The sequence below is a fragment of the Anser cygnoides genome, chromosome 4, assembly GCF_040182565.1.
Source record: "Anser cygnoides isolate HZ-2024a breed goose chromosome 4, Taihu_goose_T2T_genome, whole genome shotgun sequence".
NCBI classification, from domain to species: Eukaryota; Metazoa; Chordata; class Aves; order Anseriformes; family Anatidae; genus Anser; species Anser cygnoides.
In genome coordinates this window covers 8,551,274-8,565,796 of record NC_089876.1, presented here as the reverse complement: position 1 = coordinate 8,565,796, position 14,523 = coordinate 8,551,274, and the positions used below count along the sequence as shown (strand labels likewise).

Here is a 14,523-nt window from a genome sequence, read left to right as displayed (position 1 = left end):
TGCAAACATGTGGATCTACTTTCTAGTGTCAAAGTACTCCAACAGATGGCTGAAAACAACTTCCTGTCTTGAAATGCTTTTAAAATAGCTTAATCAATAAGCTGAGTTTGGTTGCGGATTTTTGCTTCTCCACTTAAAGCCAAATGCCATATATCAAATAATGGCTGAAAAGGAACAAGTTCTGCTACTTTTTAAGCTTTTGCTTTAAAATTTCCTTTAATGACAGGCTTATTTAGGGTGAATAGGACTGTTGTGCAGCCGTGTGGTAAAGCAGACTAGCAGGGAAATTGTGGCTTTGAGTTTGCAAACTCAATGCCCGTGCTGACAAGTGTGCTTGATCATCATTATGTCCTGAGTGCCCAACACTGCTACATCCATTTTTGATTTACTGAGATAATAATTGGTTATATGAAAGAAATAACACTCTTCTAAGCATGCAATAAAGATTTAGAGCAACTGAGTCTAGTTATTACAATCTAAAGGAAAAAGGGTGCGTTTTTTTTAACTCTTGCTTTCATGGAGTGGGAAAACAAAACAGCCATACCCCTGCCCAGGCGGAGAGCCCGGCCGCTCTGCTTGTCATTGTAGGTGCCAGGCATGGGCCAAATCCAAGCCTTGGGAGAGCTGGGGCTGGATGGGAGCACTGTGGTGCAGCTCCTGATCAGGGCTGGGCTCCCAGCACCCTGCCTGCATGGGTCTGAGCATCCCCAAGGTTGGAGACCGTGACCCTTGGGGCAGCCTCTGCTGGTGTTTGATCACTCTCAGGAGTTTTCCTTGTGCTTCCCTTGCACCAGGTGATCATTACCCATTATTACAGATGATAATTGCCCGCAAATATACACAAAGGGGATGATAAGTCACTTCACTAATCAGAAATAATAGATAATAGAGATGTTGCTATAACTCCAGTGCTAAGGAGCTTCTCTTACATCAGCCTGCTAATGCAGGTACGCAGAAAACTGCTTGGAAAAACTTCTGACTTGATCAAATTCAGGTCTTACAACTAATATAGGAGTATCCGATGCCTGTTCTCCCAGTAACGCATCGCATGGCTCTCGTGTCACAGTTACATAAAACATTTTTTGTCGTTGACTAGGCAGACAGCGAGTTCTCCAGAGCTGCGTGTCTCTTCATAAGGACCTATTGCAGCGTTTTGTAGTGATAAGGCTTGTAAACACTTCATGCAAGCGGCGACAGCCCATACTAAGTAGTTCAGGAATCTTAACTGGCTCAGGAATCTTACTTTTCTCACTGCTTCTACATTGAAAAGTGTTTCTGGTATTTTCCTGAATTATTTCTCAAGTCCGATGTGAACAGGAGGATGTTTGTAGTATGTTTCTAATTCCCTGTACTCTGTGCTCACTTCCATTTTTGTGTATTATTGGATATAAATCTTTCTCAGTAGTTAAATATCCTCCACAGGTCAAAAATTCTTTGGGGGCTCATTAGCATGTACAATTTTACACTTGCCAAACCTTCTGTGGTTTTCAAACATCAGTTTCTCTCATCTAACTGGCGTAAAGGATTTTTTTGCCATGCAAGAGATGGATCTGATTCAGATTTGCCTCTTTCCGTCTACTATTTCTCTTTATGTGCGCTGGCAGAGCAGAGCCCTTCATGAACGGCCTGATTTATGTCCCAGCGAAGGCTGCAGCCAGCGGTTCAAGATGTCAAAGCCTCCTGTGCGTGCAGGGAGCGGCTGTGCATTCTGCCTCCCCCTGCCTTTTGTCCTGGCTCCAGGGCGAGAGCGAGCAAAGTTCCCTCGACCTGGTTTCTAACCGTGGTTTTGGAGCCTCTGCCGGGAGAGGGCTTCAGAGCCTGCCCGAAGGAGAGCTGCTGAAAAGAGCTGAAGATGAACAAATAATAATAATAATAATAAATTGGCCTTTGGAGTATTATTAAATTCTTATATTATGTTTTTTAATTTATAATTTTTATATTATAATTTTTATATTTTTATTATTAATAGTAAATTGACCTTTGGATTACTATTATTATTATTATTATTATTATTATTATTATGGGAATTAACAGCCTGTTACGCAGAAAAACTGGGAATCTCTGCAGCTTACTTCAGACTTGAAAATATATATATATATTTTTTTTTTCCTCCAGACTTCATATACCCTAAAGAAGTAAGTAAATCAGCATATTTTTCTTCTCCCTCCTCCCTGTACCCCAACCTTTCTTTTTTCTCCATCCCTTACTCAACTTGCAGGACTAAGTAGGGGAGATTTATAGGGTCCTTGTTGCACTTTAGTTTCCCGGTACCTTGCAAGAGGTACAGAAGCAGAGCTGAAGTACAGTTACCATTAATCTTTTAAATTCACATCTCACTAGATGTTTTCTTGGTCCGTGTCAGTTCAGCCGCTCAGCAGCTGCCTTCATCGGGCTCCATGCCCACCTTCCTCTGCCACAAACGTGCGCCCTGGCGGCGGCTGAATTTTTTCACCCTTCCCTTTGAATCCCGGGCGCTCCCGGCACAGGGAGCTGGTTTTTCACCAGCCACAAAATTTCAGGGAAAAAAAATCTGCTCCGAGGCTTAGCCTTCAAAATCAAGAGTGGCATTGAGAGGGAAGGCGCGCGCAGCCGTATTTTTAGACCTACCTTCTGTGACCAGAGTTACGCATCCAAATTCTGTAACAAAAATAACGCTGCGGTCCCGCAGTGACTCAGCATGATTTGGTTTGAGGTGTACCTAAACCCCTTGGGGCAGCCTTTTCCCTAGAAAATCCTTTGTGCCCACTCTGAAAATGAGCTAGCTGGGAGTTGGACGTGCAGACTCAAGAATTAATGGATGACAGGCCAAAAAAACCCCTCTGGAATAAGTGATGGGGAGGAAGAATTAGCACAAAAACCCGGGTACCTTTTATATGCGTGATGCTGCAGTGACCGAAACCTTTGGCGTGCCGTATAGGCCAGCTGGGCAGGATCGTGTGGGGGATATCTTGGGGACTTCAAGGGAGCGAGATAAACTCTTTAAAAACACGATTTGGGATTAATCGATAGCACGGGCTGCTGGAGTGGCTGCGTCACCTGCCTTTTGCAGGAAACCCCCCCAACCGCAGGACTGCGCCCACTTCCCTCCCCCCGAAAGACCCCGCTGAGCCCACCCGGCTGGAGCCGGGGCTTGTGCCGGGGGGGCCGTGCCGGGGCCACCCGGGGGGGGCCGGCGGTGGCCGCTCGCTAGGTGGCACGGCCGGACCGGAGCGGGCTCGGCGCTGCTGGCGGGGAGGGATGGGACGGGACGGGACGGGATGGGATGTCAGGAATGGGATGGGTTGGGATGGGATGGGATGGGATGGGATGGGATGGGATGGGATGGGATGGGATGTCAGGAACGGGTTGGGTTGGGATGGGATGGGATGGGATGTCAGGAATGGGATGGGATTTCAGGAATGGGATGGGTTGGGATGGGATGGGATGGAACAGGATGGGTTGGGATGGGGACAGGATGGGTTGGGATGGGGACAGGATGGGGTGGGGTGGGATGGGATGGGGCAGAATGGGATGGGGTGGGATGGGATGTCAGGAACGGGTTGGGATGTCAGGAATGGGATGGGATGTCAGGAATGGGATGGGATGGGATGGGATGGAACAGGATGGGTTGGGATGGGGACAGGATGGGGTGGGGTGGGATGGGGCGGGATGGGATGGGATGGGATGGGATGGGATGGGATGGGATGGGATGGGATGGGATGGGATGGGATGGGATGGGATGGGATGGGTTGGGATGGGATGTCAGGAATGGGATGGGAAGGGATGGGATGGGATGGGATGGGATGGGATGGGATGGAAGAGGATGGGTTGGGATGGGATGTCAGGAATGGGATGGGATGGGATGGGGCAGAATGGGATGGGGTGGGATGGGATGGGATGGGATGGGATGGGGTGGGGTGGGGTGGGATGGGATGGGATGTCAGGAACGGGTTGGGAGGTCAGGAATGGGATGGGATGGGATGGGATGTCAGGAATGGGATGGGTTGGGATGGGATGTCAGGAATGGGATGGGATGGGATGGGATGGGATGGGGTGGGGTGGGGTGGGATGGGATGGGATGGGATGTCAGGAACGGGTTGGGATGTCAGGAATGGGATGGGATGTCAGGAATGGGATGGGATGGGATGGGATGGGATGGGATGGGATGGGATGGGATGGGATGGGATGGGATGGGATGGGATGGCTGGAACAGGATGGGTTGGGATGGGGACAGGATGGGGGGAGAGTGGGATGGGATGGGGCAGAGTGGGATGGGGTGGTATGGGATGGGATAGGATGGGGCAGGATGCAATGGGACGGGACAGGGTGGGACGGGGCAGGATGGGATGGGACGGGGCAGGATGGGATGGGATGGGGCAGGATGCGATGGGATGGGGCGGGATGGGATGGGATGGGATGGGATGGGATGGGATGGGATGGGATGGGATGGGATGGGATGGCAGGAATGGGATGAACAGGATGGGATGGGATGGGGCAGAATGGGATAGGATGGAAAAGGATGGGATGGAATAGGAGGACCCCACCTGGAAGAGGGTGTCACAGAGCAGGGCATCATCCTGGATCACGCCACTCACTGCTCTTCTCCCCTCACTGCTCTTCTCTCCCACCCCACACCTGAAGTTTCGTGTCTGGTATGAAATTACAAAACGTTTACGTGGGCATTGCAAATCCTCCGTCTTCCAGCTAAAATGCTATAAGCATCCCCTCCCCACATTCACCTGACTTCGCTCATCAGATCCCATGCCTGATTTTTCCCCGCCCATATTTATTTACACCCAGGTCCTTGCTCTGCACTCACAAGCTCCGTTCCCTGCTTGTTGTCTTCTTCTCTCCCCCTGAGGCTGCTGTCAGCCCGAGGCCATGTCTGGCTGCCGGGTGCCCCCACGCTCCCCCCATTTCATACTCCAGCTCCTCTCCTTGTGTCACCACGACACCACTTGCTTGCAAACCAAAATAAACCTTTGCTATCCGGTCGGTTGACCCAGTATAATTGGACACTACACTTTCCAAAATTAATCCCTGTTTAAAACACTGCATCGTTTCTAAGAAATTCTCCAAATCTCCAGTTTAAAAATTGACACTGAAGGAGAACCGACCACAGTCCTCTGGTCAGCCCTCGTACCGGTTTGTTGCTATCACGCTGTGGTTTGTGGGGGTTTTCTTGTGGACAAAGGCAGAGGGGAAAAAGTCTTTAAAATGACAAAAATAAATTATTCGCCCACCCTTGGAAAATCAAGTAACAAAAGCCAAACTGTTTCTAGTGAATGTGTCTGACACCAATTTCTGTAATTTCAGCTTCAGTTTGCTTGGTGGAAAGGCCCCTGAAAATATTTTCTTTGTTGAGCGCTCACGGTATGCATTAACGTGTGCAACTTTGAAGCTGCACAGATCCTCCAGAAGTTCCCTAACTTTCCCATTAGTGACCAGTGTGCTCCATGCCCAGAGCCCTTCCCTCTGGGTCGGTGAGTGGAGTGTTTGTTACAAACTCTGCCGCACCAAGGCTTTGCTCAAGGTGCCCAGTGGTGCCTTGCATGATGTCGCCTACCTTGGCTCGATCTGACGCCACGTCCAGAGGTGCCTTCCAGCTCCTGATGAAGGCACGGTCCCTTTGTGATGGGTCAAGTTGCTCACCTGGGCTCACATCTTCCCACCAAGCCCCCAGCTGCTGTAAGAGCAGCAATGCCGGTGTGCTCCGTTAAGAACGGGTTACACGCACGTGATTTGGTGGCCTGGACGTGATGCTTTGAATGACTCGGGCATGTTTTAGCAAAATGTAGCTTGGTGAAAGGGTATGAACTGGAGAATCGGAGTAATTCTGGCTGGAGTGGCCCCCTGGTGGTCATCGAGTCCAGCCTCCAGCTCAGAGTGAGGATGCGTTTGGATGGCCTTGCCCTTTACGTGCTCTGCATGTCCATGAGGATGGACATCACACAGATTCCCTGGGCCTGGGTTCTGTGTGTGACCGACCTCTTGGTGACAACATTTTCCTAACAACTGGTGGGTTTCTCCTAGGTCAGCTGCTTTCCAGCAGGTCGATACCCATCCTGTGCTGGTACGTGGGGTTGCTCCTCCCTGGGTTCAGGACCCTGCGTTTGGCTTCGTAATGCCCCATGATGTTCCCACCACTCTGCTTTTCCAGCCCACCTTGCTCCTACACACACAGCCCCCTGAGTGCAGGGAATGATGCCCAACACCACACTGAAGAAGAAGGGTATGGGGAAGGACCAAAATGAAAACGAGAAGGTCACACATTTAGAGCACGATGTGGAATTGCTAAGTCTCACTTGCCAAATCCTTGAGGTTATTCAGGGTGAAACCAGCACAACGACAGCCATGGAACTGATGGCAATTCATGCAATTATTATAAAGTGAACAAACTGCCATGGGGTGTTAGAGAAGGTCTGAAAAAAAATTAATAGACTGCTGGTTCAAATGTGAAAGTACTAAACTCATTGACTGTGATGTGCTCTAAAAATAGAGACCTGAGCCTCTGCATCAAAAGTATAATGCTTCCCTCAGGAAGCCTTACCCAGGTCTAAGCAGAAAGCTTTCTGGCTGATGCCCAACTACTATTTTTTTTTCCAAAGTGCCATAATTAACTTTCTTTTCATTACTTTTTTTTTTTTGTGATGGGGGGAAGTTTTCCTTTTTCTTTTCCCCATTTTGGTTAAGCAGTGCTGTGTGTGCAGCTGCTGCTGCTGAGAATAATGGCATTCCTGTCACCGTGAAATGATATCAGTTGAAAAGTTTATGGGATTTTGCACGTACTGGACTAACAAGTCATAAATGACTTGATCATTATTTACACTGCGTGGGGTAAAACCTTAAACAAAAAGTTCTTCTCTGGTTCATCTTCACATCACTTGCTTTCTGCCCTCCACATTTGCTAGCTTCCAGCTATGGCAGCACATTTTTTCAACGTATTTTTTGGTGCTGGTCACTATGGTTCAGAAGCTGCTGTACAGCAGAGCTGGAACTTGCTAGATCTTGGACCAAAGTTGATGGGTTACGGGGTTTTTGTCCGATCTACAGATTTCTGTGCTGTTTTGCCCCAGGTCTCCCTGCCCTACAGAATGATTAAAACGCTGCCTTGACAGTTCAGAGCTACTGTTTGTTAAAAAGCACTTTGCAGCCACAGGGATTGTTTCTCAGCGGTACCTGAGGGCTGTAAAAAACAGAATAACCCCCCGAGTCGTCTGTGTTTAAGTCCAGACACAGCCTGGATCCAGGTGAGGATTTCTTTGGGATCGGTGTCACGAGACAATCAGATGCCAGCAAGAACAGGGGGTTAAAAAGCATTGTCAGATCATAATGGATCTGAATATAAAATACCGTGATGCCAACAAAGACCGTGGTGATATCCTCCATATCCAGCCCCACACTCGCTGGTCCCAGACCCTAAAGCCTTTACTCTCGCAGTGGTTTGTTATAGCAGGGCTTTAGGATCCAGGACTGCAGGCTACCATGCCTGAATAAAACTCCCGAGCTCCCGGTGCTGGCTGGAAAGAGGCCAGCTGGGGAGTTTGCTCAAAGTCTTTCCTTGTTGGCTTTCCTAGCAGTCGTTCCCCGCACAGGATGCACAAACCCTAGGGGAGTGGGGGAATAATTTCTTCTCCAAAAGAGTTATCCGTGGGGCTGCAGCCAGAGAGATGAATTTCGGGACAGACGTAAGCAGGAAGGTGCGATCCAGTGCACACGTGCGTAACGAGGAGGCAACAGCTGGAGAGGCTGCAGTGCGACGGGGGAACATCTGGAAGCGATGGGGACTGCGACCCAAGTGGGACAGCGTGACGCCGATCGGCTGCCGCCGAGAGCTTGCTGGGATGGCTCCGCAGCCGAGCTGCGTACAGGATAAAGGAGGCGGCTGCACCGGGTGCTGACGAGGTCTGAAGCACGCTGTATTGAATCCAGCCTCGGGTAGTGCTCTCCATTGCTGATACTGAGGGGCTGGAGCGGGTCCAGGTTGATATGGATAACACACAGCCGGTTGCTGCGAGTTAACAGCCCTGCAGTGCTCTAACCTAGGGACTGTGGGGTGGGCGGGAGGGAAGCCCCAAATTTGGGAACCCCCACATTTGGGAACCCCCGCATTTGGGAACCCCCGCATTTGGGAATCCCCACTTTTGGGAACCCCCACATTTGGGAATGTTTGCTGCTCACATCCCGGTGCTCCCTTCTCCTCCAGAGGCTGATGCGGGCATTTAAACCAGCACCGCTCCTGCTTTAAGTTATTGCCCCAGATTAGGGATAAGAGGATTTAGGTTGGGATCACGGGGTGTCTCTGTTGCAATGCCCTGCACCAGGCACGTCCCAGTCAGAGCAGGATGCTCAGGGCTTTGTCTGGCTGAATGCAAGGATTTGGCCCCCGGATGGAGATGCCACAACCTCCCCACACAGCCCACTTAAATATTTGACCGCATCTATCGTGACTTTTTTTCCTTTGATTTAATTGCCATTTCCCACATTGCAACTCGTCTCCATTGCCTCTCGGTGCAATCAGTATCATTAATTATTAATTAACCAAATGCCTGGATTAATACCCGGAGCGCAGCATGTCCCTTGGTAACCACCGTCCGGGCTTTAATTTGCTGGCACCGGAGGAGTGGAGGATGTGAAGCATGCCTGCTTTTGCCAGGTTTGGACACCGCAGCAGGGCAGCTGTGTCAGCCGAGCAGTGGAGCCTGGGTTATCCCATCCCCTCGGTACCTCTCCCACACAGATTTTCTGCATGGGGCCAGCTGTGGCCCCAGGAACACCTGCGTTTTCACCAGGCGATGAACCCATCCCCTTACAAAGCCTGTGCGCAGTGGTCGAAGGTGCTCTGGAAGCCTTTGGGATGAAAAGCCCTGCAAAGACTGCAGTTGTTTATTATTATGATTGCTAAAATAAAACTTTAAGACATCTTAATGTAAGGAGCTCGTTGGAAGGTTTACAATTAGGGGTGTTTTATGAGGGGAGAAATTATTTCCAAGAACCAAATTACAGCAAGTCCCCCTCAGGACAATGCAAAAGGAGAGTTCAAGTGTATTACAAAATCAGCATGGCTATAGCTTTCTAAGCTTTTAAGATCCCTTGATATTGGGGGAAAAGGGAAAGGAGAGACAGGCAGCCAGAAGAGGAATCTGTCTCTATTGGGAAACCATTACACAGATGCAATGTGGTGGCTGGGACCCAGGGAGAATTTGAATGTCATCCCTTTTCTATAAATCATGCAGAAGCATCGTCACATTTTAAAACGCGGAGCCCAGAGGGAAATAATCTCTCTCTGTTGAGCTGGGATGTAATATTGTGGACTGGAATTCAAGGGTCCCAAACAGAGGGGCCCTGGGCGGTGTGTCCCAGCTGCTAGGGAGCAAAGGGATGGGGATGTTGTGCTGGGAGCATGTCTCAGGGACGCAGACCCTTGCCTTGAGGGTTGTCCTGGCTGTATGCAATGCCCATCAGGAAAATGGGATGTTTACCACGGGTCATGTTTCCTCTCTGGAGCATGGGTGGCAAGTCTGCCACCTAGACCCAGAGTCATAGGGCTGTGTTGGTGTCACCTCATAGTGATGCAACTTGAACAGAAAATGGGGCAAATATTTGGAGTTTCCTGTGGAAATTCAGGGTGAGCAAAGACCAGCGGGCACGTCCCATGCAGCTTTCAGCAGCGATGCCACCTGGTGCTCAGTCTCCTTGCTGTACAAGTGGCTCATGAATTGCCATCATGCTGCCCTGCAGACTGTCCCGCAGGTGATGGGGAGGTGCAGCAAGCTCTCGGTGGTCTGTGCTTATAAAGTTTTGTGAGCCTGGCTCCACGGAGGTGTGCAATTCTGGTTTTACTGACCAAACTATGCTAACAAAAGCCCTGCTGAGAGCTCAGCTGTACTCGTAGCTGGGCCCAGCCCTCCTCTGCCAGACCCAGTACAAACATCTTGCCCTGTTACAGTCTCCCCAGATGCTGGGAAATGCCAAGGCCCCTTTCTGCTAAGCGCCGTGTCAGAGATGCATCCCTTGCTTAGCGTTTGTGATGCGAACAGCCAAATTGTGGGCAGTATATGCAATACATTCCTATGGAGGCTGCCTTATTTACACAGCCTGCCCCCCTGCGCCTGAACCAAGGAAGAAAACTGATGGAAGGGAGACAAAGTGGTTGCTAATTAGCAGTTACTTCATTAATAGAAGACATCTGCTTCACATTAGGCAGGGAGAGATGGAGGCTGAATCTCACATCCTCAGTGGCTAGCTGGGGTGTGCAGTGTGCTCCGAGGAGCTGGTAGAGCTGGGGGCTTGTTCCTGTGGGCTCAGAGTGCAAAGTCTGAGTCAGTTTTGAAAGCAAGAAATGGCTGTCATTTAGGAAAAAGGGTGAAAATATTTTGGTTGTTTGCTGTTTGTTTTGGCTTTTATGATATTTTTTTCCCTGTTATCTTGCAGGCATTCCTGGGGTCACTTCAGAGGGAGGTGTGATTCTCCCCTGCAGAGCAGGAACAAGAGCCCAGGAAGGTGGCAAGGATGAAGGGAACAAGCTGGGGGGAATGGGATTACCTCCAGGAGAGGGGCTGGAGGAACACCAACAGCTAAATGACCAAACCACCTTTAAAGGAATTTGGAAGATTGCCTTCCTCAGCCACCAGGCTGCTTTGGGAGATGCCTTTCACTGTGTTGGGGTGAATATCACAGAGCAGGAACAGGAAAAAGACTCCCGCCCTTGTGACACAGCAGAGGTTTCCTCCTAGAAGACAGGGATAAGGAGGATGGAGAGCTTCATGTGGGCCCCTGTAGGACTGTAACACCACGAAGGCCAACGGTGAGCTCCTCGGGCATGGCCTGGGGAGCACTGTGCAGAAGGTGTTGGGCAAGTCCTTGAAGTTCGAGTTTCTGCAAGAGAATTTGGAAATCATCTGTGAGACAATTGTGTGCAGAAGCAGGGTGGACAAGGAAACAAATATGTCCGAGAGAATCAACATTTTGGGAAAACGCAAGTTAACTTTCCATGACTGTGTTTCTTTGAAGGTATCCCCTTCCCCTAAATTTTCCTCTGTTCCTCTCAGAACATTTCTGTCCAAACTTTCTTCCCCTCCAAAAGCTGGAATACATTCATTATATTGAAATTAAATGGAAAAAAAATATCCCCAACTAAATCTGAAAGTGATCAAAAAATTTAATACATAAAGCCATTTTTCCTTGAAAACAATTCAGCTGGCTGGGATCAAATCTTCTCCTGTTGAAACAGCAAAATTCCCCTCGGTTTCAGGAACCATGGGATGGGCGCTTGGCAGATTTTGATGCCCACAAGGGCAACAGGCTCCTAACTGCATCAGCTGCAGAGCTCCTTTCCCCGATCACCATATGGATTTTCTGCCTATGGATTGGGCACATTTGGATTTTGGAGCTCGTCTACCAGACACAATTGACCAGAATAATATAATAAGAGTTGCTCCGGAGCTGCTGCTCATCTGAACTCTATTTAGGAATCAAAGAGAGCGTATTCCAGAGCAATTATTTTGCTTTGGAGGAGAGTATTAATTATCCCACCGTAAAATGACTCTTATTGTGGAAGACAGTGGTCTGTGCAGGGAGCTATTCCAAAGCAGTCATTGTGGAACAGCTTATTCTGCAATAGCTATTCTGGTCAAGTTCCCTGCGTCGGCAAGCCTGAAGCCTTCGCTGCAGCACGCTGCACACGCAGCCGCTGGCTCTGTGGGCTGGTATGCGGCTGCGAGCTGACGGCCCCAATAATGCTATTATCCTGCTTGCCTCTGAGCAAGAAAGGCAGAAACTGCTCTTAGATCTCTGCTACTGCCGCCACCTCCTGGATTTTTTTACCTCCATTAGGTGTCATGCACTCCCTTCTGATATCTCCGTGCAGGTAGGCGGTGTTGCTTACCACTTCTCCGTGAAAAACTTGAGTTTTGCCGTGTTTAATCAACATTTCTCAACTTTCTCAACTTTTGGGGTGTTTTATCAACATTTCTCAACTTTTTCAACTTTAGGAGATTTATCCCTCTGCCCACACAGATGCAGCCAGTTTTGTTTTAATTTTTTCTCAGTGCTGGATTCTCCTTTTTTCCCCCGGACGGCTGATGAGGTGAAACCACAGCAGGTCCCCGTGGACTCTCACTATGGCAAGACTCATCGCTGTGCATCGTTGCCCCATCTGTACTGGCTTCCTAGGCAGCCTTCAGCCGGCGTGACAGGGTTTTCCTGCCCGAGCCAACTTGAATCAATGTGGAGCGTAAGATTTCAGGAGACGGTATCAAGCCCTTCAGTAAAATCCAAATAGATTGCAGCTGCTCTGCGCTATATTAGCCCCTTAATTTTGCAATTCTGTCCCAAAAAACTGGGGGGAAGGGCAAAGAAAGCTGGAGTCTGATGGGATTTTGATTCTGCAAAATCACACGCGAGTCAGAGGAAGTGCTTTCCTCAGGCAGGTTGGCATGGCAGATTTTCCATGTCTGTAACATGGGCTTCTTTCTTTACCCCTGCAAGCCCCTTTTATCCATAATTAATGATTGGCATTCTCCCTGAAGTGCAATTATCTGGGTTTTCCACAGCTAGTATAAAATTTTCTGAAGCAAATTTTGGCTCTTAAGGCTCTTAGCTCCTATTGACATCCAGAGGGACTTCTGTTCCACAGGGAAGGGTTCTTCAAAACAGTTAAATGTAAAAAAAGAATAATAATAAAAAGTTGACATCAGCCCCAAAACAAAAGAAAAATAACTAGGTCTGTACTGAGCCAGTGTGACATCACAGATCAAGAGGGGGCCCTGGAGATGCACCAGCCCTGCATGTTTCAGCACAACGGGACGTTTCTGGAGATTACTGTCCCTCCAGCCTACAGGGCATCTCTGGTGTTGGGGAATCCCAGAGAAATGCCCGTGGGGATTGGCTATGGGTGGTGGTGGGGTTTATCACTTTCAGATCAGCTGGCAGTGTTTGCCTACACACATCTGAGATAATTTCCCCTCCCACCCTATCCTCCCAGCCCTCGTTAACAAAAACTTCCAGAGATCTAATCCTGACAGAAATACTGGGTGCTCTTCAGGACTCTGCCAGCCATTGACCTCAACAGTGCTGTGGACACAAACCAAAGAGTGAACCTTGCATCTTGTATGTTTCTTTTTATTGTTTTTTAGTTTAAATGACGTTGACTGCCTGTTGGCCTCCTAGTGGATGCTGGCTCTGTTGTTCTCCACCTGCTTAATGATCTTTCTTCACTCAGTCATTGCTGTGTTTCTTCCTCCCCCTCGTTAGGTGGGTTTTGGTCTTGTAATGATCTTTGGTATTTTCTCTTCACCACCTTTAAATGTGTCCTGGTCTTCAAGTTCATGTTTGAAAACCAAACCAGAAACAAGCATTTAAATGGTATAAAGACAATCCAGTTAATTCCCTCACGGGGATAAGAGAAGAGCAGCTGAGCAAGCTTATTTGTGTGTGTTTGCTTTTTCCAGCAAAGAAGAAATTTCCCTTTCCCCATGAAGCTGGTTAGCAGTTGCCCTTTTCTGCTAAAATACTAACCATCTGCCATAAAAGAAAAATTCTGCAGAGGACATCCAAAGTGGTGAACTCAGTGGAGGGGTTATTGAGTCACTAGGGTGTTCTGGAAGGTCAGGGAGGTCTCTGTGCAGCACCTATGGCAATTGAGAGGTTAAAAGGATTAAAAGTGCCAGGTGTAATAGAGAGTGATGGAAGGCCCTAGAAGAGCCCCTGACCCATCAAGGTGTTTAGCCACATGTGTGATGCTGTGCTTGTAACCCAGCTGGGGGACCTACGCCAGCTCAGGTCCCTGGCTGATGCGGGCCTTGCACTTGGTACCGTCCCAGCCGAAGGAACCCGCAGCCCAAAGCAGATATTTCCGTGCACGATGCCTGTGGCTCGGCGGCAATGAAGATGTAACTGAAGCCAGGAGCTTGCTCAAGCCCATGTAGGAAATTGGATGTTTGCCGTCGTTTCTGCCGAGCAGGGCCAGGCTGTGGTTGCACGCTTCGGCATCGCGCGGGCTGCTCTGCTGATCTTAGGGCTTTCTCAATGCAGACCGTATCAGAGTGGGGAGGGAAAGAGATTAAAGATAAAACCTTAGGAGCTGATTTCTGGGAAGCTGCTGCATTCATCTCGCCTTCCTCCGAACCACAACATCGCACAGAAACTCCACATGGGAGCATTGAGATGTCTTTGCCACCTACTGTCATGAGATACCCTCAGCAGCCAAACCCCTCTCTGGTGCTCATTCTCTCTTCCTCTAAAAAAAAAAAACAAAACCCTCAATAAAACCAGATTTCCTCTCCATGTTCCCAACTCCAGCATATAGTTTTAAGCAGAAGGGCTCCTTCCCACTATATTCTGTATGTATAACCCAAGAGAGAAGGTTCTGTTAGAACATTTCTTGATATTAATACCTGGAATGTATCCAAAAACACGTTCATCTTTTTCTGTTCAAAAAGAACAGCAAAAATTCAAAAGGATTTTTTTTTCCCCTTACTTCTGATAAAATTGAATAGTAAAAGAAGAAATGAATACCTTATGCCAAACTCAGAGGAGGAGGAT

At 48.8% G+C, this 14,523-nt stretch overlaps 1 long non-coding RNA gene across 1 annotated transcript; it reads left to right on the top strand.

Moving 5' to 3' along the window:
• The first annotated feature begins 9,957 nt into the window (after window positions 1-9,957).
• Window positions 9,958-11,076, top strand: LOC125179995 (uncharacterized). Its single transcript, XR_007158191.2, has 2 exons — window positions 9,958-10,301; window positions 10,414-11,076. It is a non-coding gene; the product is annotated as an uncharacterized lncRNA (long non-coding RNA).
• The last annotated feature ends 3,447 nt before the right edge of the window (window positions 11,077-14,523 follow it).